Here is a 6,267-nt window from a genome sequence, read left to right on the forward strand (position 1 = left end):
GCGCCCAGGTAGAGGAACTCCTCAGCTTGGTGGCAGAGCTCCGGGAGGAGGTGACTAGGTTGAGGAGTATCAGGGAGTCTGAGAGAGAGATAGACTACTGGAATTGCACCCTACCTTCCCTGGGACAGACCTGTCAGGAAGACAGGACACATGATATGGAGGATTCCCTATCCTCTCTCCACCTGGCAGAACACGGTGACTTAAGGGATAGGGGACAATGGCGACAAGTTCCTGCCTGGTGCAGCAGGTGCATCTCTGTGACTACCTCACCTTCCCAGGTACCTTTGTACAATAGGTATGAGGCTCTGCAAGTGGAACCGAACAATGATGAGGACAATGGTCCATCTAGGTTGGGGGTGTTGCCAAGGTTAAGTCAGCCTACACCCTGCATCAAAACCACTTCCATTAAGAAAAAAAGATGAGTTATTGTCATAGGAGACTCTCTTCTGAGCGGAACAGAAGGCCCAATATGCCGACCGGACCCACTTCTTAGGGAAGTCTGCTGCCTCCCTGGGGCCCGGGTTAAAGATGTGACAAGAAAACTTCCTACCCTGGTATGGCCCTTGGATTATTATCCATTATTGCTTTTTCACGTAGGCAGCGATGAAGTTGCAATAAGAACTCCAAGGGCAATCAAAAGAGACTTCAGGGCCTTGGGACGACGGGTTAAGGGATCAGGAGCACAAGTAGTGTTCTCCTCTATCCTTCCAGTTGCAGGGAATGATGTTGGAAGAAACAGGAGGACCCAGCTGATCAATACATGGCTCCGTGACTGGTGTCACTGGCAGAATTTTGTTTTTTTTGATCACGGGTCAGTCTACATGACACCAGGCCTGCTGGTGACAGACGGGGTACACCTGTCTCAAAGGGGGAAAAGGATCTTTGTGCAGGAGTTAGTAGGGCTTATTGAAAGAGCCTTAAACTAGATTTGAAGGGGGAAAGGGATAAAACCAGGCTCGCTAGAGATAAGCCTGGGGGAGTCATGCCAATGTTTGAGGGACGGTGTGCTAGCAAGGTCCTTCAGTCTGCTCCACGATGTGCTGAGTGCACTGGAGCACATTTGAAATGTCCCTGTACTAATGTGCACAGCACCTTAGCTATCTCAATGAGGGTGGGGGATGGAGATCCACGCAGCAGCAAAGACGCAAGGGTTGTCGATGCGTTAGAAACCACAGAAGCGACTGAGAACAGTCACATGGGAATTAGGGCTTCTCCCCAAAAAAGGTGGTGGGATCAATAGCCCAACTGAAGTGCATCTACACCAATGCACGCAGCATGGGCAACAAACAGGAGGAGTTAGAAGCCATTGTGCAGCTGGAAAACTATGATATAGTTGCCATCATGGAAACATGGTGGGATGACACACACAACTGGAGTGCTGCAATGGATGGCTATAAACTCTTCAGAAGGGACAGGCAAGGAAGGAGAGGCGGTGGGGTAACCCTGTATGTTAGGGAGAGTTTTGACTGTCTAGAGCTTGACGATGGTGATGAAAGGGTCGAGTGTTTATGGGTAAGAATCAGGGGAAAGGCCAACAAGGCAGATATCATGGTGGGAGTCTGTTATAGACCACCCAAGCAGGATGAAGAGGCAGATGAAATATTCTAGAAGCAGCTGGGAGAAGTCTCATGATCGCTAGCCCTTGTTCTCGTGGGGGACTTCAACTTACCAGATGTCTGCTGGAAATACAATACAGCGGAGAGGAAACAGTCTAGGAGGTTCCTGGAGTGTGTGGAAGATGATAACTTCCTGGCATAGCTGGTGAGTGAGCCAACTAGGGAAGGCGCCCCGCTGAACCTGTTGTTTACAAACAGAAAAGGACTTCTGGGTGATGTGATGGTTGGAGGCCGTCTTGGGCACAGCGATCATGAAATGATAGAGTTTTTGATTCTTGGTGAAGTAAGCAGGGGGGTCAGCAGAACTGCTACCTTGGACTTCCGGAGGGCAGACTTTGGCCTGTTGAGGGGCCTGGTTGACAGAGTCCCTTGGGAGGCAGTCCTGAAGGGCAAAGGAGTCCAGGAAGGCTGGACATTCTTCAAGAAGGAAATCTTAAACGTGCAGGAGCTGGTCGTCCCTATGTGCCAAAAGACGAGTCGGCGGAGAAGACGACTGGCCTGGATGAACAGAGAGCTTTGGCTGGAACTCAGGAAAAAAAAAAAAAAAAGAGTTTATGACCGTTGGAAGAAGGGGGAGGCAACTCAGGAGGACTACAAGGATGTCGTGAGGTTATGCAGGGAGAAAATTAGAAGGGCCAAAGCCCAACTAGAACTTAATCTGGCTACTGCGGTAAAAGACAATAAAAATGTTTCTATAAATGCATTAACAACAAAAGGAGGGCTAAGGAGAATCTCCATCCTTTATTGGATGTGGGGGGAAACATAGTGGCAAAGGCTGACGAAAAGGCTGAGGTACTTGATGCCTTCTTTGCCTCAGTCTTTAATAGAAAGACCAGTTATCCTCAGGGTATTCAGCCCCCTGAGCTCGAAGACAGAGATGGAGAAGCAGAATGAAGCCCTCATAATCCAAGGGGAAATGGTTAGCGACCTGCTACACCACTTCTTAGACACACACAAGTCTATGGGGCCGGATGGGATCCACCCAAGGGTGCTGAGGGAGCGGGCAGAAGTGCTCGCCAAGCCACTTTCAATCATTTATCAGCAGTCCTGGTTAACAGGGGAGGTCCCAGATGACTGGAGGCTTGCCAATGTGACGCCCATCTACAAGAAGGGCCGGAAGGAGGATCCGGGGAACTACAGGTCTGTCAGCCTGACCTCGGTGCTGGGGAAGATTATGGAGCAGTTCGTCTTGAGGGCGCTCACAAGGCACGTACAGGACAACCAGGTGATCAGGCCCAGTCAGCATGGGTTTATGAAAGGCAGGTCCTGCTTGACCAACCTGATCTCCTTCTATGACCAGGTGACCCGCCTAGTGGATGAGGGAAAGGCTGTGGATGTGGTCTACCTGGACTTCAGTAAAGCCTTTGACATCGTTTCCCAAAGCATTCTCCTGGAGAAACTGGCTGCTCGTGGCTTGGACATGTGTTCTGTTCGCAGGGTAAAAAACTGGCTGGATGGCCGGGCCCAAAGAGTTGTGGTGAATGGAGTTAAATCCAGTTGGCATCTGGTCATGACCGGTGTTCCCCAGGACTCAGTTTTGGGGCCAGTCTTGTTCAATGTCTTTATCAACGATCTGGATGAGGGGATCGAGTGCTCCCTCAGTAAGTTTGCAGACGACACCAAGCTGGGCAGGAGTGTTGATCTGCTGGAGGGTAGGAAGGCTCTGCAGAGGGACCTGGACAGGCTGGATCGATGGGCTGAGGCCAACTGTATGAGGTTCAACAAGGCCAAGCGCCAGGTCCTGCACTTCGGCCACAACAACCCCATGCAACGCTACAGGCTTGGGGAAGAGTGGCTGGAAAGCTGCCTGGCAGAAAAGGACCTGGGGGTGCTGGTTGACAGCCGGCTGAACATGAGCCGGCAGTGTGCCCAGGTGGCCAAAAAGGCCAACGGCATCCTGGCCTGTATCAGAAATAGTGTGGCCAGCAGGAGCAGGGAGGTGATCGTGCCCCTGTACTCGGCACTGGTGAGGCCGCACCTCAAATACTGTGTTCAGGTTTGGGCCCCTCACTACAAGAAGGACATGGAGGTGCTGGAGCGTGTCCAGAGAAGGGCAACGAAGCTGGTGAAGGGCCTGGAGCACAAGTCTTATGAGGAGCGGCTGAGGGAACTGGGACTGTTTAGTCTGGAGAAGAGGAGGCTGAGGGGAGACCTTATTGCTCTCTACAACTACCTGAAAGGAGGTTGTAGCAAGGTGGGTGTTGGTCTCTTTTCCCAGGTAACAAGTGATAGGAGGAGAGGAAATGGCCTCAAGTTGCGCCAAGGGAGGTTTAGATTGGCTATTAGGAGATTTTCTTCGCCGAAAGGGTTATCAAGCATTGGAACAGGCTGCCCAGGGAAGTGGTTGAGTCACCATCCTTGGAGGTATTTAAAAGACGTGTAGATGTGGCGCTTAGGGACATGGTTTAGCGGTGGACTTGGCAGTGTTAGGTTTACGGTTGGACTCGATGATCTTAAGGGTCTTTTCCAACGTAAATGATTCTGATTAGTGTTACTACCTTTTATTGCTTCTACCACCTTCACTCTTCTAATCATCTGGAAGATATCTATAGGCCACAGGGAAACATTATTTTCTCAATGCAATTTTTTCTTTTAATTTATTAGAAGAATAGTGAGAACTCTGTATTCATAGAATCATAGAATGGTTTGGGTTGAAAGGGACCTTTAAAGATCATCTAGTTCCCACCCCCCTGCAGGGGACAGGCACATCTTCCACTAGACCAGGTTGCTCAAAGCCCCGTCCAACCTGGCCTTGAACACTTCCAGGGACTGGGTAACCTGTTCCAGTGTCTCACCACCTTCAGCGTAAAGAATTTCTTCCTTATATCTAATCTAAATCTACCCTCTTTTAGTTTAAAACCATTACCTGTTGTCCTGTCGCAACAGGCCCTGGTAAAAATTCTCTCTCCATCTTTCTTATAAGCCCCTTTTATGTATTGAAAGGCCACAATAAAGTCCGGAGCCTGATATTTAGTAAAGATCTCACTTTGAAAAGTCAGTATTGATCACATTCGATTTCATTTTAGTAGTCTGAAGAACCATCTTGCCTTTAATTTTAATAGATTAGTTTAATGTAAGACATTCTAATTATCAAAAATAAGACAAGATGAAAAGCTTTCTTATGTCTGAGTTTGCTTCTTTTAGAAGTAAAAACAGGAAATCACTATATGAATTTAAGAGTTGTAATTAAGAACATTACAAATCCAACTTATAAAAAATATGGCTCTTGAATGATTATGTGCTATGCAAGTGTAACTGCAAGTGTAAAACAGTTAAGTAATGTTATCAGGTGCAATCACTTTCACAAGCAAGCCACCATACAGAAAAAGTACTAACAAATTTTTCATGTTTGAACTTGGCAAGACAGCCACCAGCCTCTCTATAGATGTAGCTATACAATTACTGTACAGGACCAAAGTAACAATATGCACAAAATGTACTAACAATTGTATGTGTGATTTCCTGAAACAACAGAAGAATCCTAAGTGTCTAAATATTTCACAGAAGTATAAGATTCCTGCTTTCAAGTTTTAATGATTCCTGGTCTAAAGTTATATTTTTAAATGTCCTCGTTCTTCTACACAGCAAAAGACTCCACAGAAATAGGTATTTATATCACTCTTTATTTTTCAGCCAGAAATACATTTTCATAGGGTATTTCAATAAATAGTGGTGTTTATTCCTTAGACAAAACCTCCATCTCTTTGGCATCTGACCATATTCTGTTTTTCAAACTAAAGACTACATAGGAAAAGTTTACTTTAGAGATCATTGTTCAATACATTAAATTTGCAGAGGTGCAGTTAACTCTTTAAAATACATATCAGTTGTAAATATTCTAATAAGCCAGAAAACATTAACCAAACCAGTAAAACATAGTCTATTGGGCTCCTCTTCACTGCCTTCAGTTACAATTGTGGAGTAAGTGGCAGAATGAAAAGAACTCTTCATTTTCCACAACACATGCACTGATTAATGCTTGCTATTCATTCTGAAACAAAAAACCTGGATTGTACCAGAAACAACTGATCAAATAAGTTATTTTTCAAAACAATGTGATCTTAATTTTAACTTCTAAATAAGTAAACCAAAACGAAGTTGCACACTGCTTCAGTAATAGATTGCACCTAAAAATGTCTAAAAACTTTTTTTAATTTTTAAACATAAGTTACTAACATGTTTTAAATATATCTAAGAATACAGCTGTCAAAACTGCATTTGATGTCATATTTGGATAAAAAATTCTTAAGCAACAAATTAAGCCAGTGTATTCAATCTACTATGTTGAATAATCCAGAATCAGCTCTTCAGGGCTGATATAGAAACACTTCACTTGTACTCCATCTAAAAATCTGCCTTCCGGATCTTAATAAAAGTGTTCAGTGCTTCAAATAAACTAAATTTCCAAAGCAATGCTAGAGTTATTTGACATCTTCCATTACTATACTATATAGAAATCATGAATTAAAATTAAAAACTTTATTGACATACTGATGCAGACATTCTAGTGTATTTACTGAAATCTGAAGTGAATCCTTGTTTACATGTCAAGACAACGTAAAAAATAAGTCATATTAACAAAAAAACCAAACCCTTCACTCTCAAAAATATTTTTAAATATTCCAAATACTTATTCCAAACTAGTTTTATA

This window comes from Calonectris borealis, chromosome W (assembly GCF_964195595.1).
Source record: "Calonectris borealis chromosome W, bCalBor7.hap1.2, whole genome shotgun sequence".
Taxonomy (NCBI): Eukaryota; Metazoa; Chordata; class Aves; order Procellariiformes; family Procellariidae; genus Calonectris; species Calonectris borealis.